The sequence below is a fragment of the Bos grunniens genome, chromosome 27 (assembly GCF_055505025.1).
Source record: "Bos grunniens cultivar Pamir isolate PY7600 chromosome 27, Bosgru_T2T1.0, whole genome shotgun sequence".
NCBI classification, from domain to species: domain Eukaryota; kingdom Metazoa; phylum Chordata; class Mammalia; order Artiodactyla; family Bovidae; genus Bos; species Bos grunniens.
Genome location: NC_141191.1, coordinates 482974 through 507935, shown reverse-complemented (window position 1 = coordinate 507935; position 24962 = coordinate 482974). Strand labels below are relative to the sequence as shown.

Sequence of the window (24962 nt, the reverse complement as noted above, 5' to 3'; positions counted from 1 at the left end):
ATTTAATGATATGCATAATTGTTACCGTGCTGCATGATAATTAAGCTTAAATATACATGACTGTGTTTAATATCTCTTTTCCATAGCCAGACATCACATTTCTGGGCCCAGCTTGAAGGAGGAAAAAATATGGCAGGCCAAGAAGCTTTAACAAATATTTCTGGTTTAGAGATTTCCGTATTAGAGAGATGAAACGTTTGGGGCAGAGGTTGCTTGTAACTTTGGTGTCTCTAATTCCTAAGGTTGTAGACTTTACTTTTCTCTTCTTCTACTCAAGACCATATGCTTGGGGGAGAAATTGGGAAGATTCAGCCATGGCTTGACTTTCTCCAAATAGTTTTTTCTGCCCAGTAATGAAAGCCTGGGATGCAGAGGGCCCTGTCATTGGTAGTGCGCAAAGGACAGTTTCTTTCTCTGCTTTAGCGAAGACGGTTCAAGTTCTCTGTCACAGGCCCTAATATCTATTTGAGTTGTCCTGTTAACCTGGGTCTCTGAGAATTTCTGAACCTGACTTTCTCATGTTTTCCCAGCTGAGGTTGTGTACTTCAAACAGAAATATTTGACATCTGTGAAGCAAAAATAAAGTAAAAGCAGACTTAACATCATTACAAAACCAAATGGAAGTATGATAGTTTTAGAATACGCTTTTCTCCTACCAATCCTGCCTTCCACTCTTACCTACCCTTCCAGCCCCAAAAGAGATGCATATTTTTGTCCCTAGAAAAAAAAGTGAATGTGAAAGTTGCATCCAACTCTCTGCGACCCCACGGACCGTAGCCTGCCAGGCTCCTCTGTCCATGGCATTCTCCAGGCAAGAATACTGGAGTGGGGTGCCATTTCCTCCTCCAGGGAATCTTCCCAACCCAGGGATCGAACCCAGGTCTCTAGCATTGCAGGCGGATTCTTTACCGTCTGAGCCACCAGGGAAGCCCCCAGGAAAGGCAGTGTCAAATCCATCTCTGAAACTTGGTAGAAACTCTTCACTGGAAATCATTCATATTCCATGCTGTAACTTTCTAGAGTTGACTCTTCTCTGCAGCCTGACTCTGTATAATGAAGCATTTGTTGGTCAAACGTTTTCTGTACTGAATTTTTGCACTATCTAAAAGGATGAAGCATTGTTGGGAAAATGTCCTGATACTACTTTTAGAATCTTCTGTTTGCCAGTTCAGTATTGGTTGATAGAAGTAAGTCTTTGTATCTGCTGTCATTCAGTAATAAAACTACCTAAAGTTTGATGTTGCTTTACCTTTTATAGAGTGCATTATTTTATAATTCACTCATACATCTTTGATAGGGAGGTGCAATTTTGAGAAAGGAAAATTCTGAGCTCAGAGAAGGTAAGTGATTCACATAGTTGGAAAGAGGCTTCAATCCATATCTTTTGATTTCTTTATAGTTTACACCTTTCACAGATACCATCTGCTGAATCATGTAATGATTAAAACATATATAATAACATTTAAATAACTTGTTATTAAGTGTGGCAGATATTTAAATAAAATTTAGGACAACAGCATGCAAGTTTTTCAAAATGGATCAATTATGTCTTGTGACAAATGAAAAACTACCACTGTAGATGGGAAATTAAACTATATGTTATATAAACAACTGAGGGAAGAAATAGTGCTTTCCTTTAAATGCTGTTTATGGATTCTCTTGTATATCTATAGCAAGAATGAGAAGGTAGAGAAACTGTCGTATTTTTTCTGAAATATCCATGTATTTTCTCTGTAAGGCAGTCAAAGTTTGTGATTTTTGTTGTTGTTAGCCACACACCTGGCACTTGGAATTTTAGTTCTCCACCAGGAAGTGCACTGGAGCTCATCAGTGGATGTGTGCAGTTTTAATCACTGGACCACCAGAAAGTCCCAAAGGCAGTATGTTAAAATTTCTCTTTCTAGTACCTGATTGTTAGTTTGTAGAAGCACAACTGATTTTTGTATACTGATTTTGTATCCTGCAACTTTACTGAGCTAATCAAAGTTTTAATATCAAGCTTGCAATATTTTAAGAGGAAATTGCTAATTTCACCCAATTTTTTTTTCAATTATTTTTCAGATACTTGAGTCAAAGGAAGAAATAGCTCTTCTCCTAAGATGGAACCTGTTGTTTGGGAATGTGGTTGATCAACTTGACACGTTGGCCACATGGTACCCGATGTAAGAAAATGAAAAGAAGAGGCAAGATGATGTCATTTTCCCATATTGTGAAACCAAAAACAAATGCCTTTTGTGAGACCAAGCTAACAAACCTCTGACGGTGCAGAGTAATTCTGTTTGAAGAACTTAACAGTAAGATAGAAGAAGTACTTTCAAGCTGAGACCTGTAGGTGTACAAAGATCTAAAATACATATTGAGTAGGCCTGATCATCTGAATCCCATTCAATCGAGAAAGCGTGGCTATGAGTTGGATCATCTTTTAACTGTGGCCCTTGACTATGTTTGTGGGCCAAACCGGTGGGCACAGTTTATTTTCTTTGAGCCTATTACCTTGAGGGTGTGCCAGGATTTGCCTTATAACACTGCCTTCATGCCCAATCTTCTGAATCACTATGACCAACAGATGGTAGTTTTAGCAATGGAGGTAAGACTTCATCTATTATTTGGCATATCGTAGAAAATTATTCTTGTATTGCCCTTTTAATCAGTCTAATGAATGTGTTTGATAAACACCAGGAACAACTAACATGTTATTTTTAACTGCATCTTGTACAGTAAAAAGTTATGTATTTCGGCTCAGACTCTGATAGATTGAAGATTTCATGTTTGGGGGATGTTACTTATCTTAGTTTTCAGATATTATTCTTTTATGAAGAACTTTGAAACATTGGAACTGGGGAAGTAATAGCTTTTCAGAAGTTTAAATTGTCCAAGTTATGGTTACATCTTTTCTGTTATTTGATAATAAGACTTTAAAGAGCAGACTATAATAATAATATTCATAATTCACTTAGTAAATATTGAAGGTAACATGATTTTGAAAATGGGTGCTTTGGTTCAACCTTGAGGCTGGTGGGTTTACAGTATTTTACATTGTCTTAAATACTTAAGATGGTATCCTGGTCTTACTATCTTTACATCAATTTAAGAACAGTAACTCCCAAGCAGTGATAGAGGTTTTGTTGTGTGAATTATCTGTTCTTGACCTCTCAATACGTCATGAAAATCTGTTGCCTTAACTTGAATTTTTCTAATGATAATTCTTTAGGCACTTTTTATTTATTTATTTATTTTTATTATTATTATTTTTTACTTTACAATATTGTATTGGTTTTGCCATACATCAACATGCATCCATCACGGGTATACACGTGTTCCCCATCCTGAATCCCCCTCCCACCTCCCTCCCCATACCATCCCTCTGGGTCATCCCAGTGCACCAGCCCCAAGCTTCCTGTATCCCGCATCGAACCCGGACTGGCGATTCGTTTCTTATATGATATTATACATGTTTTAATGCCATTTTCCCAAATCATCCCCCCTCCCTCTCCCACAGAGTCCAAAAAACTGTTCTATACATCTGTGTCTCTTTTGCTGTCTCGCATACAGGGTTGTTGTTACCATCTTTAGGCACTTTTTAATTATTTTACTTTAGAAGCTATGACAAATTAATGGATACAGTTAATAATAGGTTTAAATAATTTTGTATGTGTTTCGACAGTGGTTTTAGAATTGTGGACAAAGATATGTTTACCAGATAGGAATTAGGGGGCAGTAAACTGTGACAACAAGAGGTAAAAGCTTTGGAATTGTATAAACTGCAGCAGCAGCAGCTACCACTTTCTACCTGTATTACTTTGGTCAAGTTACTTGGATTTTCTTACCATTGTCACTTTGCTTGTAAAATAGAGTTAACACTTTGGAAGATACAAAATGAAGTGTTGATACAAAATGAAGCATTTATAAAGTATTTGGCACAGTACTTTTGGAGTAAGTTCTGTTAAATTGATAGCTTTTACCGTTTTCTCATATTCTAAGATTAATGTAGCTACATAGTACATAGAATTTAAAGTTGTTGTTGTTGTTTTAATTTTAGTCTTTAAGTCTTTGTTACAGTGCTTTCAGCAAATCGAATACTACTTGTTTTAGAATCTTCATTTTATTGTAAAATTCAAAGATTTAATACTTCCAAGTAAACTAGCCTAAATCTGGGAAATTTTGTAGAAAGATGATTATTCATAGATTTTGAAACGTAGAGGGCAAATTGTATAGTCCAAATACTTGAAAATATTGTAGAGGTTGAATAAAATATTTCTGCTCTTCCACTGACTACACACAGTCTAACTGGTAAGGAGAGATTTGGTATAGACTGTTAGAGTGGGTATATGAAAATGGGTATTGGTTTAATATAGGAATTTGGTTCCTTGCATGGTAGTCCCTGTTGGGTGTTAAAACTACCCAGTTCTCTCACCAAAAAAATGAAGGAGGACTATCTTTGGTTCTGGTATGATTTTAAGTCAGTATAATTCCTTTGGAAAGCAAATAGAGTTGTCAGAAATAAGTCATAAAGATTTATATACTGATTTGGGTTTAACTTTTGCCTCTTTCACGTAGTAGCTTTCAGACTTTGAAATTAAGTCACCTAACATCTCTGTGATCTGGAGAAGGAAACCCACTCCAGTCCTCTTGCCTGGAAAAGCCCATGGACAGAGGAGCCTGGTAGGCTACAGTCCATGGGGTCGCAAAGAGTCAGACACGACTGAGTCACTTCACTTCAACATCTTTGTGAAAATCATTTGTGAAAAGGCACTAATAACAAAAATACTTTGAATGGCTATTAGGATTAAATGAGAGATTTAAGTAGCTAGCACAATGCATGATGCAGAATAGATGGTCCAGAAGTGTTACTTCTATTCCAAATTTCATTTCTAAGTGACCCTAGAGAGAAAGTACTAGAAAGACGATGTATTTGTTTCATATGAATTTGCATCTCTCATTGTGGGCTCCTGGGGCTTTCATAATGGTGGCATGGTGAGCTGTCTCTGTCCTCTCTTCAAACATGCCCATATGGGCTAGACATTTTGCTGGCAGTGAGACTGCATCTTTTTGAATTTCACTCCTTCTAGGGAGAGCACCTAGATGTGTAAGAGAAAGCTCTGGTGATATGAAGTGATGTCGGGGATAGTTGGCTTGGTTGTCATATCAGGCCAGTGATGCCACTGACAGAGTCTCCTGACAGTCGGAGAGTGTAAAGTTTCTGTAATAGCAAAGGATATGGAAATTCAGCAATCAACAGAGCACACTTGCAAATAGAAGTAAGGATTCTTAGATCCTTACAAGGACTTGTCTGCTGATGACACCCTCCTGTCTCTGATCCAGGAACTTTGGATCAGCTTGCCAGCTTTTAGTGGGAGCAAATAATTGGAGCAGGTAACCCCAGCACATTCTTGAGTGTTCTTTGTGGGACTGGGTGAGTTGAAAGACATTTCCTAGGTAAAGCATCTTTCAGCAGACCCAGGCTTCAAGCCTGCCTTGGGTTCATTCCTGTACTGATGTTTGGTGAAATCAAAATGAGTGCTTCGAATGAAATAATATATGGTATTGAGCTAAGGATGCCAGGAGAGAAATTGCAGAATTTGGGTTATTTCAAATTGGCTTCTTATTGTTCACAATCAACAAGTTGGGTGTTCTTTCATTGGGTAGAGAGAATTCCTCCTCAATACTTCGATTGAAATTGGAACATGTTCAAATAAATGGGGTGAATGTCCATTTATTAAATTGGAGAAAAGATCCTTGTTAGTATGTTAGTATGTTTATTTCTCTTTACAAACCGTGCATTTATACACAAACACACACGTTAAATTTTTCTTAAGTTCTTAACTTGATGTCTGTCTTTTCCCTGAGTATTGTGGCTTTTGATAGAAACAAGATTGCTCATTCCTGAGTTTGGCACACTGTTTTGAACTGTCTCAATGGCCAAGTACACAGTACAGTACAGTTGTCTCCAATGTACAATTCACATTGTACAGGAGACAGGAATCAAGACCATCCCCAAGAAAAAGAAATGCAAAAAAGCAAAATGGCTGTCTGAGGAGGCCTTACAAATAGCTGTGAAAAGACGGGAAGGAAAAGCAAAGGAGTAAAGGAAAGATATCCCCATTTGAATGCAGAGTTCCAAACAATAGCAAAGAGAGATAAGAAAGCCTTCCTCAGCGATCAGTGCAAAGAGATAGAGGAAAACAATAGAATGGGAAAGACTAGAGATCTCTTCAAGAAAATTAGAGATACCAAGGGAACATTTCATGCAAAGATGGGCTCAATAAAGGACAGAAATAGTAGGGACCTAACAGAAGCAGAGGATACTAAGAGGTGGCAAGAATACACAGAACTGTCCAAAAAAGATCTTCATGACCCAGGTACTCACGATCGTGTGATCACTCACCTAGAGCCAGGCATCCTGGAATGTCAAGTCAAGTGGGCCTTAGGAAGCATCACTACGAACAAAGCTAGTGGAGGGGATGGAATTCCAGTTGAGCTATTCCAAATCCTAAAAGATGATGCTGTGAAAGTGCGGCACTCGATATGCCAGCAAATATGGAACACTCAGCAGTGGCCACAGGACCAGAAAAGGTCAGTTTTCATTCCAATCCCAAAGAAAGACAAAGGCAAAGGATGCTCAAACTACCGCACAATTCCACTCATCTCACGCTCCAGTTCAGTTCAGTTCAGTCGCTCAGTCGCATCCGACTCTTTGCAACCCCATGAATCGCAGCACGCCAGGCCTCCCTGTCCATCACCAACTCCCGGAGTTCACTCAGACTCATGTTCATCGAGTCGGTGATGCCATCCAGCCATCTCATCCTCTGTCGTCCCCTTCCCCTCCAGCCCCCAATCCCTCCCAGCATCAGAGTCTTTTCCAATGAGTCAACTCTTCGCATGAGGTGGCCAAAATATTGGAGTTTCAGCTTCAGCATCAGTCCCTCCATTGAACACCCGGGACTGATCTCCTTTAGGATGGGCTGGTTGCATCTCCTTGCAGTCCAAGGGACTCTCAAGAGTCTTCTCCAACACCACAGTTCAAAAGCATCAATTCTTCAGCACTCAGCTTTCTTCACAGTCCAACTCTCACATCCATACATGACCACTGGGAAAACCATAGCCTTGACTAGACGGACCTTTGTTGGCAAAGTAGTATCTCTGCTTTTCAATATGCTATCTAGGTTAGTCATAACTTTCCTTCCAAGGAGTAAGCGTTTTTTAATTTCATGGCTGCAATCACCATCTGCAGTGATTTTGGAGCCCAGAAAAATAAAGTCTGACACTGTTTCCACCATGTCCCCATCTCTCTGCCATGAAGTGATGGGACCGGATGCCATGATCTTCGTTTTCTGAATGTTGAGCTTTAAGCCAACTTTTTCACTCTCCTCTTTTACTTTCATCAAGAGGCTTTTTAGTTCTTCTTCACTTTCCTGCCATAAGGGTGGTGTCATCTGCGTATCTGAGGTTATTGATATTTCTCCCGGCAGTCTTGATTGCAGCTTGTACTTCTTTCAGCCCAACGATTCTCATGATCTACTCTGCATAGAAGTTAAATAAGCAGGGTGACAACATACAGCCTTGACGTACTCCTTTTCCTATTTGGAACCAGTCTGTTGTTCCATGTCCAGTTCTAACTGTTGCTTCCTGACCTGCATACAGACTTCTCAAGAGGCAGGTCAGGTGGTCTGGTATTCCCGTCTCTTTCAGAATTTTCCACAGTTTATTGTGGTCGACACAGTCAAAGGCTTTGGCATCGTCAATAAAGCAGAAATAGATGTTTTTCTGGAACTCTCTTGCTTTTTCCATGATCCAGTGGATGTTGGCAATTAAGTAATGCTTGAAATTCTCCAAGCCAGGCTTCAGCAATACGTGGAAAGAGAACTTCCAGATGTTCAAGCTGGTTTTAGACAAGGCAGAAGAACGAGAGATCAAATTGCCAACATCTGCTGGATCATGGAAAATGGAAGAGAGTTCCAGCAAAACATCTATTTCTGCTTTATTGACTGCGCTAAAGCCTGTGACTGTGTGGATCACAATAAACTGTGGAAAATTCTGAAAGGTATGGGAATACCCGACCACCTCACCTGCCGCTTGAGAAACCTGTATGCAGGTCAGGAAGAACTGGACATGGAACAACAGACTGGTTCCAAATAGGAAAAGGAGTACGTCAAGGCTGTACATTGTCACCCTGCTTGTTTAACTTCTATGCAGAGTACATCATGAGAAACGCTGGGCTGGAAGAAGCACAAGCTGCAATCAAGATTGCCGGGAGAAATATCAATAACCTCAGATATGCAGATGACACCACCCTTATGGCATAACGTGAAGAAGAATTAAAGAGCCTCTTGATGAACGTGAAAGAAGAGAGTGAAAAAGTTGGCTTAAAGGTCACCATGTAGAAAACGAAGATCATGGCATCCGGTCCCATCACTTCATGGCAGAGAGATGGGGACGCAGTGGAAACAGTGGCTGACTTTATTTTTGGGGGCTCCAGAATCACTACAGATAGTGATTGCTGCCATGAAATTAAAATATGCTTACTCCTTGGAAGGAAAGTTATGACCAACTTACACAGCGTATTAAAAAGCAGAGACATTACTTTGCTAACAAAGGTCTGTCTAGTGAAGGCTATGGTTTTTCCAGTGGTCATGTATAGATGTGAGAGTTGGCCTATAAAGAAAGCTGGGCACTGAAGAATTGATGCTTTTGAACTGTGGTGTTGGAGAAGGTTCTTGAGAGTCCCTTGGACTGCAAGGAGATGCAACCAGTCCATTCTAAAGGAGATCAGTCCTAGGTGTTCATTGGAAGGACTGATGTTGAAGTTGAAACTCCAATACTTTGGCCACCTGATGCGAAGAGCTGACTCATTGGAAAAGACCCTGGTGCTGGGACAGATTGAGGGCAGGAGGAGAAGGGGACGGCAAAGGATGAGGTGGTTGGATGACATTATTGACTCGATCGATATGGATTTGGGTAGACTCTGGGAGTTGGTGATGGGCAGCGAGGCCTGGTGTGCTGCAGTTCATGGGATCACAAAGAGTTGGACATGACTGAGCTACTGAACTGAACTGATATGCTTCCTAATTTATAGTTTCTCCTTCCCTTTCCCATCTTCCTTTTTTCTCGTAACACACTTGCCCTGCAGATTGTCTCAGACTTTATTTTGCTGTTTGCATCCCTGTGATGCTTTGGACCATGTTCCTCTGTCTGTTTTTGTTTTGAAAGAATAGTTCCAAGGCCCTGTAATATCTACTTGTTACTCTGTATAATTTTAGCGGCCGTCGATGTTTCCCTAGGTCAAGAATTTCATTAGGGGTTTGTAAAATGGTGATATTCTGTCATTCTTCGTTTCTCAGCTAGAATACTTTATCAACAGAAACTTCCTCATTTTGATTATTGGACTGTTGAGTTACTCTTGTGTTCAGTTTATATAAAAAAGACAGTAAATATGCAACTGTTCTCCTTTGTTAGTTTTTAGGATAATAAATTGATTCATAAGAATCTTTCAAAAGTGACTAATGAGATCTTTCTCCTTTCAAATATCATCATTCTCCTTTCAAGTATCATTATGAAGTCATGGATTTTTATCATATTTTATGTGTTTCAGTCCATTTGCAGTTATTATTTTGTTGTGGCTCAGTCTGTTCTGCTTTTGGCAGTGAGCACCTCTTCAAGATAGCTCCTAAGTGTTTTTGATACTATCCTAGTGGTGTCTGACTGCTTCCTTGCTTTCTGGTATGATCCAACCTCATTTCGTAAAATTCTGCCTCAGAAGTTGAATTATCAGTTTCTTTTGTGAGCGCTGGTCCTTTTAGTTGGAAGGAATTTTCACGGATTTTTACAGACTGCTCTCTGGGTGCTATGCTTATTGATACTAGGTTAGTAATTGATAGGTCTCTTCAAAGATGGAGCTAGGAAATACTTTTTTAAAAAGAGAAAGTTCAGCATGAGTTTATACTGATAACTTGTAATGAAATATTATTGGAGAGTTTTTATTTAAAATTTTAGAATTTTTGTTTCTTCTCATACCGAAACCTTATGGTATACAGACATTACATAATTTCAGAATAATATCAGTATCATTACTGAAAGCACTGTAAGGTTTCTTTGTATTTCTTATGTCCTTAGGATGCATTTCACCAAGGATGTGCAGTCAGATTGCTGTGTTTTAGAGTTAAGCACTCCTCTGTTTGGTTTAACTCAATACACAGTGTAGGTTTGTTTTTCATTTTGATTTTGAGGAACGACTTAAAAATATTTTTTTGTTTAAATTTATTTTATAATCATGTTTAACAACTTGATATGTATGACAAGGTACATTGAGAGGAGTCTAGTTTCTGGACTGTGTTTGTGCTTAGTCCCTCATTTGTGTCTGACTCTTTGAGACCCAATGGACTGTAGCCTGTTAGGCTCCTGTGTCCATGGGGATTCTGCAGGCAAGAATACTGGAGTGGGTAGTCATGCCCTCCTTCAGGGGATCTTCCCAACCCAGGGATTGAACTCAGGTCTCCCGAATTTCAGGCAAATTATTTACCATCTGAGCCACCAGGGAAGGCCATGAATACTGGAGTGGATAGCCTATCCTTTCTCCAAGGGATCTTCCCGACCCAGGAATTGAATCGGAGTCTGCAGCTGGATTCTTTACCAGCTGAATCCTAACCTTATTCTTTCCTTCCCTTGGGGGTAGTTGTTTTTTTTTTAAAGCTTTTTGTTTATTCTTCCATTAAAAGTTATAGTAATTGTAGAAAATGTCTATATAATATCTGTGTATAGCTATATATTCTTCCACGCTCTTTTGGTATAGTGTCATACTGTTTGTTTTCTCTACCTTGTTTTTTTTTTTTTTTTACTTAACAATATATCCTGGCTATTTCATAGTAGCACTTATAGATAGTATTCCTCAGAATTTTTTTTAAATTGTGGCAAAATATACATGTTGCACTAGTGGTAAAGAAACTGCCTGCCAATGCAGGAGATGTGGGTTCGAGCCTAGGGTTGGGGAGATCCCCTCGAGGGAGGGCATGGCTTCCCAATCCAGTATTCTTGCCTGGAGAATCCAATGGACAGTGGAGTGTGACAGGCTACAATCCATAGTGTTGCAAAGAGTTCGACATGACTGAAGTGACTTAGCATGCATGTACACAAAATATATATAACATAAAACTTACCATTTGAATCTTTTCTTGTTTGTTTTTTGGCATGCCATGCAGTTTGTGGGATCCTAATTCCTCAACCAGGGATTCAACCCAGTCCCCAGCAGTGACAGGTCAGAGTCCTAACCATGAAACCACCAAGGAATTCCCCCATTCCAGTCATTTTTAAGTGTGCAGTTCAGTGGCATTAAGTACAGTCACCTTGGTATGTCGTTACCACTATCCTTTACTTTTTCAGCTTCTGAAACTGAAACACTACCTATTAAACACTAATTCCCTGTTCTCCCCTCCCCTCAACCTTTGGCAACCACCATTCTACTTTTTTTCTTTCTCTCTGAATTTGACTACTCCAGTACCTCATTTAAGTGAAATCATAAAATATTTGTCCTTTTGTGATTGGCTTATTTCACTTTGTACAATGTCTTCAAGATTCATGCATGTCGTAACAAGTGTCAGAATTTCCTTCCTTTTTAAGACTGAATAATATTTTGTTGCATATTTATGCCCAACGTTTAGTTTAATCATTCATGCATCAGACACTTGAGTTCCTTCCACTTTTTGGCTATTATGAATATAGCTGCTGTGAATACAGATGTATAAATATTTGTTCCAGACATTGCTTTAAATTTTTTTTGGTTATTCTCAGAAGTGAAATTTTAGGATAGCATGATAATTCTGTTTAATTTTTTGAGGACCCTCCGAACTGTTTTGTATAGCAGCTGCTCCATTCTACATTTTTGCTAGCGATGCACAGGGGTTCCAGTATCTCTGTATCCTCACCAACACTAGTTATTTTCTGGGTTTTTGTTTTGGAATAATAGCCATTGTATTGGGTACGAACTTGTCCTCATTTTTTAGTTCAGGTCCTACTGCAGGACACTTGCTTTTGAAAGCAGAACTTGCTATTGAGGTCCTTATTCATCTTTGTAGGGCCAGCAGGTAACATAGTACCTAACACATCAGATCAGATGAGGTCAGATCAGTCACTCAGTCGCGTGCGACTCTTTGCGACCCCATGAATCACAGCACACCAGGCCTCCCCGTCCATCACCAACTCCCAGAGTTCACTCAGACTCATGTCCATCGAATCGGTGATGCCATCCAGCCATCTCATCCTCTGTCATCCCCTTCTCCTCCTGCCCCCAATCCCTCCCAGCATCAGTCTTTTCCAATGAGTCAACTCTTCGCATGAGGTGGCCAAAGTACTGGAGTTTCAGCTTTAGCATCATTCCTTCCAAAGAAATCCCAGGGCTGATCTTTAGGCAGGCAGGGTAGGGAGTTCTGAGATATCATGGAAACAAGCCACAAATATGTTCCCTCAGATATCCACACATTCTTTCCTCTTAAATGGCAAAATGTGCATCGACTCCTATACTTGCAACAAAGTAAATGATTTTTGGAATTAAAAAAAAAAAAAAAAAAAACTTTCTGTGCTAAAAAAAAAAAAAAAAAAAATGAAATCCCAAGGCTGATCTCCTTTAGAATGGACTGGTTGGATCTCCTTGTAGTCCAAGGGACTCTGAAGAATCTTCTCCAACACCACAGTTCAAAAGCATCAATTCTTCAGCGCTCAGCTTTCTTCACAGTCCAACTCTCACATCCATACATGACCACAGGAAAAACCATAGCCTTGACTGGACGAACCTTTGTTGGTAAAGTAATGTCTCTGCTTTTGAATATGCTATCTAGGTTGGTCATAACTTTCCTTCCAAGGAGTAAGTGTCTTTTAATTTCATGGCTGCAGTCATCATCTGCAGTGATTTTGGAGCCCAGAAAAATAAAGTCTGACACTGTTTCCCCATCTATTTCCCATGAAGTGTTGGGACCGGATGCCATGATCTTCGTTTTCTGAATGTTGAGCTTTAAGCCAACTTTTTCACTCTCCTCTTTCACTCTCATCAAGAGGCTTTTTAGTTCCTCTTCACTTTCTGCCATAAGGGTGGTGTCATCTGCATATCTGAGGTTATTGATATTTCTCCCGGCAATCTTGAGTCCAGCTTGTGTGTCTTCCAGGCCAGCGTTTCTCATGATGTACTCTGCATAGAAGTTAAATAAACCGGGTGACAATAAACAGCCTTGACGAACTCCTTTTCCTATTTGGAACCAGTCATAGGTAACTGCTAAATAAATGTTTGAGTGAGTTAATGAACTTCATAAACTGTGAATTCCAGAAGAGGTGGTGGTAGTCGTGTAGAGGTTGTAGAGCTGTACCCAAGCACATGATCTCCTGGAATTGTAAGTAGCTGTGAGTTTGTTGGGGTTAGTAATGGTAGTCCTGACAGGAGTACCAGAGATACCACTTTTCTGTGAACACCAGTGTTTTACTTGGCCCGTTTTTTTTTTTTTTTTTTTTTGGAGCAGGGAAAGGTCAAAGTGACTTGAAGCTTTCAACAGTATGTGTTTACACTTGTAAGTAGTATAGTAAAGTAAAGGACTAAAACAAACCCGCTTTCTTATCTCTAGACCTCTCATTCTCTTTCTGCCTAAATAATCATCTCATCTCCATCTTTGCCTGTCAAATTCTAATGGTTATACTTGATGGATCCCTCCAGGCTTCTCTGTCAGTGGGATTTCCCAGGCAAGAATACTGGAGTGGCTTTGCCATTTCCTCCTCCAGGGAATCTCCCTGAGCCAGGGATTGAACCAGAGTCTCCTGCTTGGCAGGTGGATTCTTTACTACTCAGCCACCAGGGAAGCCAAATCTGATACATTAATTAATAGGAAAAAAATAGGAAGAGATAGTAAAATACTATATATGGTATCATCCTGTTTTTGTTGAAGAAAGGAAGTGTATTCATGTTCATGTAGTGTAAGTGATCTGGAAAGATTTTTGTCAAGACCAACAGTGATTGTTCTTGAATTAGCACAGTTTATTGTGTTTTCTGTGTTTTTCATTTAATGTTTGTGTTTTCTGGTTTTTTTTTTTTTTTTTGTAAGAAACACATTGTATTTTTAAAATAGTAAAATTAGTGCAGAAACTTTATTTTTAAAAATCCCAGCTGTCCTTTTTTGTCTAGCTCCCAGTTGCAGTGTCTAAGACTTAGTAGCTTTTATTAAATATGTTTTTATCTGAATGACTGAAACTTAAGGAAGAACTTGGTAAATGCCATAAATAGGCATATAGTGCTGAGAGTATTCAAAGAGAAAGAAAAGGATCATGTGTGGAAAGGATCAGTTGCAGATGATGTTTGAATTGACCTTGAAAGACAGAGTTTTCTGTTGTTTTGTTTTTAAGAGGATACTATAATTTAATACCTCTTTGTACCCGTGATTAACATTTTGTGGATAGGCGTTTGAGGAAATGAAATTTCTTTGATTGTATTTATTCTTTAAACTCATGGCTTATATTTTTAGGATACGTGCATTATCCAGCAGACTGACTTATTATCTTCTATTTGGGTTAGTATTATTACGGTGGTTTTCCCTAAGCAAACAACAGCCTGGTGAAGTGGATTGAAGAGCCTATTGTGTGATAGGGAAAGCAGCCAGGAATTAGGAAACTTCTGAATCGAAAAGTGTGGAAAATACACAAGTAGTGGAGAATTAATTGCATTTAGTGATTTCTGACTTGAAGAAAAAATAAGCTTTTAAAATTTTAATTGATTATCTTGCATTTTAGATCACTTTAAAAGAATGCCTTAAAATGCTTATTGTAAAGTATTAATTGTGATGAATTTGGTTTGTAAAGTTTTATCTTTTGAGTCAGACTATAATTCACAACCATTCATGATACTTGAAATGTTAAAAGTACTTCCTGAAGAAAAGTCAGATTTTATGGGCTGCTCCAGGAGCTCCCCTTTGACTTAAGATAAATATACTCCTGTGATAAAGTCATATTTCTGCAAACTAGCTCACTGAACTAATATTGGAAGGTATTTAATATGCTGCCATAAGACATTAACAAAATAAATTTGTAAAAGAAAAGCAAATCTATGGGACTAAAGGTATTTTACAAACAGAATTTTTTATATATTCTATATAAAGTAATTCTTAAAGTTCTGGACCTTTTCTCTTTAGAATTTTATTCTTACAAAAACGTTTTCAAAGGTCTTATTTTACGTCACTTAAAATTATTCTAAAAAATTGTTTAAAAGAATTTCTTACTCTAATTTGGATCTAAAATAGAATGAATACCTTTTTTGAATTTTCAAGGCCATTCCACATTTGATTTCACATTTAGTAAATTTAGTCATAATATTCCCAAACCCAGTAGGATACAGTTTCTGTGGTTCTCAGACCCTTTGTAGAGTGACAGAGATTGGAATTCTGAATCTCACGAGTCAAATTTTGGTCTTTGACTCTGTTCCCCTTTCACACTCCTTGCTAAGCTTGGGCTGTTGCTATGCTTGAAGGCTTGTCAGCTAGCAGGTTCCTATGGTAACAGGAATGGAAATTTCAAAGAAGAAAGAGAATAGGAGCACAAAGGCTTGGTTGATTTGAATTTGAACAAAAATTAGAAGGTTCCCTGTCTTGCACCTTTGTTGAAGGAACCAGAAATTTAATATTAGAAAGTTATTTTTGAGTTTGTAAACTTCATATACCCTGGTCTTAATTTAGTGAATAGAAGTGCTGCTGCTTAGGGGAGTACTCAGTAAGAATCTTCTAAAAACTTTATCAGCTGAAGAGTCTTTTCTCCTCCTTTATAGAGCTTTGATAGTCTGTGTTCCTTATATATATTCTCAACTTGGCAGTATGCTGGCTAACATTTAATTTTTACTTTGATGAAGTTAAAAATTGTGAAGAGTTCTAATCAGGGCAGTTTGCTTATTTGAAAAATATTAATGTTTTTTGTTTTGACATAATTGTATTGAGGTATGATTTGTATACAGTTAACTGTACCCATTGAACAGTGTTCAGCTTGAGTTTTGACAGAAGTATATATCTGTGAAACCATCATCACTATCAAGATATCATACATTTCCATCACCTCAAAAGCTTCCTAGGGATCTTCCCTGTGGCTCAGACACTAAAGAATCTGCCTGCAATGCAGGAGACCCAGGTTCGATTCCTGGATTGGGAAGATCCTCTGGAGAAGGGAATGGCAATCCACTCCAGTATTGTTGCGTGGAGAATCCCATGGACAGAGGAGCCTGGTGGGCCACAGTCCGTGGGGTCGCACAGAGTCCAACACTACTGAGCGACTAACACTGCTGCTGCTGCTGCTAGGTCGCTTGAGTCATGTCCGACTCTGTGCAACCCCATCGACGGCAGCCCACCAGGCTTCCCCGTCCCTGGGATTCTCCACGCAACTGACACTACTCCGCTGCAAAAGCTTCCCTGTGCCCATTGTAGTCCACCCCTCTGAGTTGACTCCCTGCAGAAACAGCCACTGATCTGCTTTCTGTCATTGTGGATTAGTGTGTTCATTTTCTAGAGTTTTATATGAATGTACTTTTTTATGTCTGGTTTCTTTCACCCAGAATTGGGATTTAGATTTTAATGCATGTTTTATTTTGCTTCTTAAAAACACCATTCCAGTTGACAATTGACTTTTTCACTTGGTAGTTGATTGCGCACAGGGAATTGAGCAGGGTTCCTGGTGCCCATCAAATAGGCCTTCTGCAGCTTTATTAATTTGTAACTCTTTCCTAATCTGTTTTTAAGCTGTCATTTACTAGGAGCTGTATCCTATTTTATATATTCTTATTTGTATATGTTGTTGTTGTTCGGTCGCTAAGTTGTGTCCTACTCTTTGCAACCCCATGGACTGCAGCATGCCAGGCTTCCCTGTCCTTCACCATCTCCCGGAATTTGCTCAAACTCATCTCCATTGAGTCTGTGATGCCATCCAGTCATCTCATCCTCTGTCATCTCCTTGTCCTCCTGCCCTCAGTCTTTCCCAGCATCAGGGTCTTTTCTAGTGAGTCGGCTCTTCACATCAGGTGGCCAAAGTATTGGAGCTTCAGCATCAGTCCTTGCAGTGAATATTCAGGGTTGATTCCCTTTAGGATTGACTGGACTGGTTTGATCTCCTTAATACTTCTGTATATATTAACACCATTTTATAGAGGAAAAGCTGAAATTTAGAGAGGTTACAGAGAACAAACTGGTTAATAAGCTCAAGGGCTCTGGACAAGAATGCCAAGGTTGAACTCTTGGGACTGTCTTTGTAGCTCTGTGATCTTCGGCGAGCTACTTAGCTTTCTGTGTCTTCTTTTCTTCACATTTATTATCAAATGGTATGACTAATGATAGTACCTGCCTTATGGGATTGTTGAGAAGATTAAGTTAGGTGTGTGAAGCACTTACAGCACTGCCCAGCCTGTAGTGAGTGTCCATCAATGCTAGCTGAGCCACAGCACAAGATACTTAGAGCTAGTGAGTGACAGAAGCATACACTTAAAGCCTTATACTCAGTGCAAACAGCACAAAATGGTGATTCAAGTCAGTTTTATAATTCATGATGGGGCTCACAAATGCAGGTTTTACTAACATGGTAACATATCAATATCAGATTAGTTGGTATTGTATAGTTGAGGACTAAGCAAGTTTGAGACTTACTTAAGGCATACATATGCTTGTATGTATGATGTCTATACATACATCAGCATGTGAATATAATGCATTTTTAAGCTTTGAAATTTTTTTTTTTTTTTTTTGGTGGCACTGGGTCTTTGTTGCTGTGCACAGTCTTTCTCTAGTTGTGGTTTAAGAGCTTCTCCGTTGCAGGGGCTTCTCTTGTTTCAGGGCACAGGCTCGAAAGTGCATAGGCTTCAGTAGTCATGGAGCGTGGGCTTAATAGTTGCAACTTGCAGGCTCCAGAGCTCGGGCTCACAAGTTGTGGCCCACTGGCTCAGTTGCCCTGTGGCATGTGGGATCTTCCCAGACCAGGGATTGAACTGGTGTCCCTTGCATTACAAGGTGGATTCTTAACCACTGGACCACCAGGGAATCCCTAAACTTGAAAATAGTTATAGACTCACAGGGAGAAGGCAATGGCAACCCACTCCAGTACTCTTGCCTGGAAAATCCCATGGATGGAGGAGCCTGGTAGGCTGCAGGCCATGGGCTGGCCAAGAGTCAGACACGACTGAGCGACTTCACTTTCACTTTTCACTTTCATGCATTGGAGAAGGAAATGGCAACCCACTCCAGTGTTCTTGCCTGGAGAATCCCAGGGACAGGGGAGTCTGGTGAGCTGCCCTCTATGGGGTCGCACAGGGTTGGACACGACTGAAGCAACTTAGCAACAGCAGCAGCTCAGGAAATTAAAGGAGTGTATAAATTCTATATACTGTAGCTAGTTTCACTGGGGGCGGGGGGCTGGGGAACTGTGCCTTTGCTATCTTATGTAGCCATTAGTATCGAAACTGGGACCTTGGACTTCCCTAGTGGTCAAGTGGTTAAGAATCCTCCTGCCAGTTTGATACTGGGGGCACCAGTTTGATCCCTGATCCAGGAAGATCCCACATGCTTCGGGACAGCTGAGCCCAGGTACCACAACTACTGAAGCCTCTATTCCCTAGAGTCTGTGTTCTGCAACAAGAGAAGCTGCTGCAATGAGAAGCCCGCACACTGCAACTAGAGAGTAGCCCCCACTCACTGCAGCTAGAGAAAGCCTGCACTCAGCAGTGAAGACCCAGCACAGCCAAATAAATAAATAAAAAGTTTTAAAGGCACAGGTGATCTAAAAAAAAAAAAAAAGGAAAGTTATCATAGGTATACTCTTTAGCCCGTTATCATATTTCACCCGTTTTTACATGTACTCATTTTTGTGTCTGTATATGCACATGTCCATGTATTTTTATTGTCTTTGCATTTGTATCACATGTATAAGTTCATGGAGCCATCACTTTGGTTAAGATACTGTGGAAATTCCCTGGCAATCCAGTGGTTAGGATTCTGTGCTTCCACTGCAGGGGGCACGAGTTCAGATCCCTGGTTGGGGAACTGAGATCCCACAAGACCCCCAGTGTGGCAAAAAGAAAACAAAACCCCAAAATGATACAGAACTGTTTTTATCACCACATCTTTCTTGTGCTTCCTTTCTCCCTACCACTCTTTCCTGTTCCCAGGCAACCACTAATTTGTTCTCTGTCCCTATAATTTTGTCAAGAATGTTATATAAATAGATTCATACAGTGTATAATCTTTTGAGATTGACTTTTTTCGTTTAGCATAATACCTTGAGACCCATCCAAGTTGCTTCATGTACCAGTAGTGACTGTTTTTAATTGCTGAGAAGTATTCCGTTACAGAGATGTTCTGCAGTTTGTTTAATCGTCCACTGAAGGATACTGAGTTGTTTCCAGCTTTTTGCTATTGCAAGTAAAGCCGCTCTGAACATTCATGTACAGGTTTCTGTGCAGACGTAAATTTTCCTTTCATGTAAATAAATGCCCAGGAGTGTGATTGCTGGGTTGCAGGATAAGCATGTATTTGAATTTTTAAGAAACTACTCAGCTATTTTCCATAGAAGTTCTACCATTTTACATTCTACCAGCAGTGTATGAGAGACGTATGTTCTCAGCATTCTTACCACCGTTTGGTATTTTCACTGTTTTTTATTCAGCTTTTCTCAGATGATGTGATATCTTACATGATTTCAATTTGCATTTCCCTTATGACTAATAATATTGAACATCTTCATGTGCCATTCATGTATCTTCTTTGATAAAATGTCTGTTCATGTCTATTGTTCATTTTCAGTTGAATTGCTTTTTACTTTTGAGCTTTGAGAGTTCTTTATAGATTCTAGATACAAATCCTTTGTTGGAAATATAGTTTGTAAATAGTTTATTCTAGTCTGTAGCTTACTTTTTCAGCCTTTTAACAAAGTCTAGGAGACTAGAAGTCTTAAATTTTAACAAAGTCCAGTTTACCAAGTTTTTTTCCTTTTAGGGACTGCATTTTGGTGTCGTTTCTAAGAATTCTTCAGTGGGTCTGCAAATTCTCTGAAGTTTTATAGCTTTATGTGTCTCACATTTAAATCTATGATCAATTTTGAGTTAATTTGTATCAAGTGAGTTTCATTTTTTTGCCTGTGAATATCCAATAGCTTAAGCACCATTTGTTGGGAAGGCTATCTATCCTTCCACCATTGAACTGCTTTTGCTTCTTCCTTAAAAATCAGTTATCTGTCCTTGTATAGATTTATATTTGGGTTGTCTATTCTGTCTTGTTGATCTTTGTGCCTATTTCACCACCAATACCACAGTGTCTTGATTTTTGGAGCGCCAAAGAATTGATGCTTTTGAACTGTGCTGTTGGAGAAGACTCTTGAGAGTCCCTTGGACTGCAAGGAGATGCAACCAGTCCATTCTAAAGGAGATCAGTCCTGGGTGTTCTTTGGAAGGAATGATGCTAAAGCTGTAACTCCAATACTTTGGCCACCTCGTGCGAAGAGTTGACTCATTTGAAAAGACTCTGATGCTGGGAGGGATTGGGGGGCAGGAGGAGATGGGGACCACAGAGGATGAGACAGTTGGATGGCATCAGCAACTCAATAGACATGAGTTTGAGTAAACCCTGGGAGTTGCTGATGGACAGGGATACCTGGCTTGCTGCAATCCACGGGGTCTCAAAGAGTTGGACACGACTGAGCAACTAAACTGAACTGAATATTAAGTAATCCGGACTTCATAGAATTGGTTTGGATTAGTTCTCTGCTGTTTTCTGGAAGAGATTGTGTAGAATTGGTATCCCTTTAAAATTGTTAGATTTTACCAATAAAAGCATCAGGCCTGAACATCTTTGTTCAGGAGATTTTAAACTACAAATTCAATTTGTTGAATCGTTACAGGACTGTTCATATTATCAGTTTCATCTTGGGTGAGTTTTGGCAGTCTGAGGAATTGGTCTACTTCATCTAAATTGTCTGGTTTATAAGCATAGAGTTGTTTGTACTATTACTTAGGTATTTTTAACATTTTTATTGGAAAGTGAAAGTTAGTTTTGGTTGTGCTGGGTTTTCATTGCTGTGTGCAGTCTTTCCCTAGTTGCAGAGTGTGGGGGCTACTCTTTGTTTTAGGCTTTTCATTGTGGTGGCTTCTCTTGTTGCAGAGCCTGGGCTGCAGAGTGTGTGGACTTCAGTAGTTGTGACACATGGGCATGTCACTCTGAAGTTTGAGGGAATTTCCTGGACCAGGGATTGAACCCATGTCCCCTGCATTGGCAGACAGATTCTTAACCACTGGGCCACTAGGGAACTCCTTCCTTATTATATTTTTAATGTCAGTACGGTCTCTAGTGATACCCTCTTTTTCATTCTTGATATTGGTAAAGTTGTGTTTCTCTGTCTTAAATCATTTGTACTAGAACCTTATCAATTGTACTAAAGTTTTCAAAGAACCAGCTCTTGGGTTGTGTGATTTTTTAAAAAAAACTGGTTTTCTGATTTCAGTGTCATTGACTTCTCTTCTTTGTTATTTCCTTTCCTTTGCTTGCTTTTGCTTTATTTTGCTCTTTATGGTTATTATGAATAACACTGCTCTGTTATGAACATTCATATGCACATTTTTGCTTCAGTTCAGGTCAGTTGCTCAGCCGTGTCCAACTCTCTACGACCCCATGGACTGTAGCATGCCAGGCCTCCCTGTCCATCACCAACTGCCAGAGGTTGCTCAAACTTCTGTCCATTTAGTCGGTGATGCCATCCAACCATCTCATCCTCTGTCATCCCCTTCTCGTCCCGTCTTCAATCTTTCCCAGCATCAAGGTCTTTCCCAGTGAATCAGTTTTTCCCATCAGTTGGCCACAGTATTGGAGTTTCAGCTTCAGCATCAGTCCTTCCAATGAATATTCAGGACTGATTTCCTTTATGATAGAGTGGTTTGATCTCCTTGTCGTCGAAGGGACTCTCAAGAGTCTTCTTCAACACCACAGTTCAAAAGCCTCAATTCTTTGGCACTCAGCTTTCTTTATAGTTCAATTCTCACATCCATACATGACTACTGGAAAAACTACAGCTTTGATGAGACGGACCTTTGTTGGTAAGTAATGTCTCTGCTTTTTAATATGCCGTCTAAGATGACCATAACTTTTCTTCCAAGGAGCAAGTGTCTTTTAATATCATGGATGCAGTCAGCATCTGCAGTGGTTTTGGAGGCCCCCAAAATAGTCTGTCACTGTTTCCATTGTTTTCCTGTCTATTTGCCATGAAGTGATGGGACTGGATGCTGTGATCTTAGTTTTCTGAATGTTGAGTTGTAAGCCCACTTTTTCACTCTCCTCTTTCACTTTTCATGCAGAGGCTCTTTGGTCCTTCTTTGCTTTCTGCCGTAAGGGTCGTGTCACCTGCACATCTGAGGTTATTGATATTTCTCCCAGCAATCTTGATTCCGGCTTGTGTTTTGTCCAGTCTGGCATTTCACATGATGTACTCTGCATAGAAGTTAAATAAGCAGGATTATTTTTGCTTAGACATGATTTAAAATTATTTGGGGTATATTCCTAGGAGTGGAATTCTGGATCACGTGGCAGTTTTATGTTTAACTGCTTGAATAGTCACCAGACTGTTCTCCATAGTGGTTGCCTCATTTTACATTCCTATCAGCAAATTTTTTTTGTACCTAGTCCAGCAATCTTACTCTCTTATGTAGTCGATAGTTCATTTATATATAATGCAATTGGTGATGTACTTGGGTTAATATCTGCCATCTTATTATTCGATTTCAGTTTTTCCAAACTGTTTTTCTTGTTCTCTCTCCTGTCTTGACTTCTTTTGTATTATTGTATTTCTCTCTCTGATTACCTAGTTAGTTGTGCATTCTTTTATTGCTTACCCCAGAAATTATGATATGTACTCTTGACTTACAGTATTCTAATACAAATAATAACTTGGATCACTCTCCCATTAGTGTTCCTCTGACTCCTGCTTTATCATTTTATTATTACACATAATTATTTTGTATTTTATATGTCTCTTCAGGCATTATTTTTTGTTTTTACAGAGAATATTCATTTCTGTTTTCCCACATCTTCCTATTTATTTAGGGGCTTCTAAGACGCTCAAAGCATTTTATGAAAGAGTTACACATTTCAAAGTTTGTTGATATTTCTAGAAAGCCATTCACATGTAACATATTTATTAAGAACATGGGGTTTACAGTCCCATCTGTAACACTTTGAGTCTCAGTTTCCTCATGGAAATATAGGGAATAATATGTTAAATACAGTAATATCTACCTCATAGGTGGCTGTGAAGATTCAATGAGAAAATAAAGTTAAGCCTCGTACTAGAATGCCATACACAAAGAAAAATTTCATTATTCTGTTGTGGCAAGTACATAATTCCTGAGGTTTAAAAAAGAATTGTTCTTATATTCTGTATTAGAATCATCATTTTGTCGTTTAAACATTGATTTTCAAAAGAACATGTTTCCTTTCCTAAAGTTTCCCCCTTCATTTTTTTCTCTTTCATCCATCTAATCCAATTATCTATGTCCCAAGGAATATTGATACTAGAACCTGTGTTTCAATAATAGAAATGTGTTACCGTAATAGAAGCAGCTTAGCCAAGACCGTCAAGTTCACCTTAGAGCCATTTGTAGAATTAAAACAAAAATTATTTGTGTAGAAAACAAACAACCCATTATTTCTATTTTCAGCCACAGAAGGCAGCCCATCTGTTGTTTATCTAATCTTGATTCAGAAACATACAAAAATAGAACAATAACATCATATCTAACTTATAATTTTAGTTTCATTTTCTGATAACAGTGTTTCCCCTTCACCAGACAATAACAGAAGGACCTGACAGAGGAGCACAGAACTAGAGAAGCACTGTTTATGTGTTTAAAAGACAAACTAGAGAAGCATTGTTTATGAAAGGACCATAAGGAAATGGGAATGTGTTGCTCTTCCAACATTAATGACAGCAAGTAATTCTCTATGAATATATAGTATATACTACTAATCTTTGTTTTTTTTTTTTTCTGCTACTAATCTTTAAAGTTGGTAAGTATCCTGCCTGTGACTTCCTAGCACCAAACTGATTTTTCCTCAACATTGTTCAGTGCCTGTCATAGAGGGAAAGAGGGAGAGTTACTGAAAAAATATTCAAAGTCTCTTATAGGAAAATATTTTGAAATATTATATTTTAGAAGTATAGACTATTAAATTTATTTTAAAAGTATTCATCCTATTATGTACAGGCTGTAAAATGCTATCAAGGGGCACTTTTGGATAAATACTTTAAAATATACGAGTCATTTTGGCCTGTGTGAAACAGACTAAATAGCCTAAGCCATGAGTTCCGTTTTAGTCTTAACTCAGATCAACTGGTGGTGGTGGTGGTCATTCGTTAAGTCGTGTCCGACTCTTTGTGACCCATGAACTGCAGCACGCCAGGCTTCCCTGCCCTTCACTATCAAAGAGCCCTGTCTTTTTCACTATCAAAGAGCCCTGTCTTTTTCGGCTACTGTTGTAAATCCCGTAGACTAGCTGATAAACAACAGAAAGTTGTTTCTTGTAGTCCTGGAGGCTGGGGAGTCCCAAGATCATCAGCAGGTGCCACGTCTGGTGAGTCATGTTTCCTGGTTCCTAGACTGCCTGCTGCTTCTCCCTGTCCTCGCAGCACGGGAGCCCATTCCTTCCTGGCCTGACCCCTCCCAGAGTGCCTGCCTCCTAGGATCATCACCACGTGCGGGGTGAAGTTTGAGGGCCCATAAACTGTCAGCCCATTGCAGTCCCTAAGTATACTCTGCATTATTTCAGTCTTTTGAAATAATTCGAGCTTTCCTAATAGCCCAGTACATGTTCTTTTTGTTATATGTTCGTTGGGCTCTTGAAAATAATATGTATCAGTGGGAATGCAGTGTTCCGTGTGTATCAGTTACATCAGGTTTGTCACTCATGTAATTCAGATTCCAGTAGCCACGTTGAGTA

General features: G+C 39.2%; 1 long non-coding RNA gene across 1 annotated transcript in view; it reads left to right on the top strand.

Moving 5' to 3' along the window:
* The first annotated feature begins 2059 nt into the window (after nucleotides 1–2059).
* Nucleotides 2060–24962, top strand: part of LOC147343332 (uncharacterized) — a 30918-nt gene continuing 8015 nt past the window's right edge. Inside the window, exon 1 of the long non-coding RNA XR_015156052.1 lies at nucleotides 2060–2587. This is a non-coding gene — a long non-coding RNA (uncharacterized LOC147343332). The remainder of the gene's footprint in view (nucleotides 2588–24962) is intronic.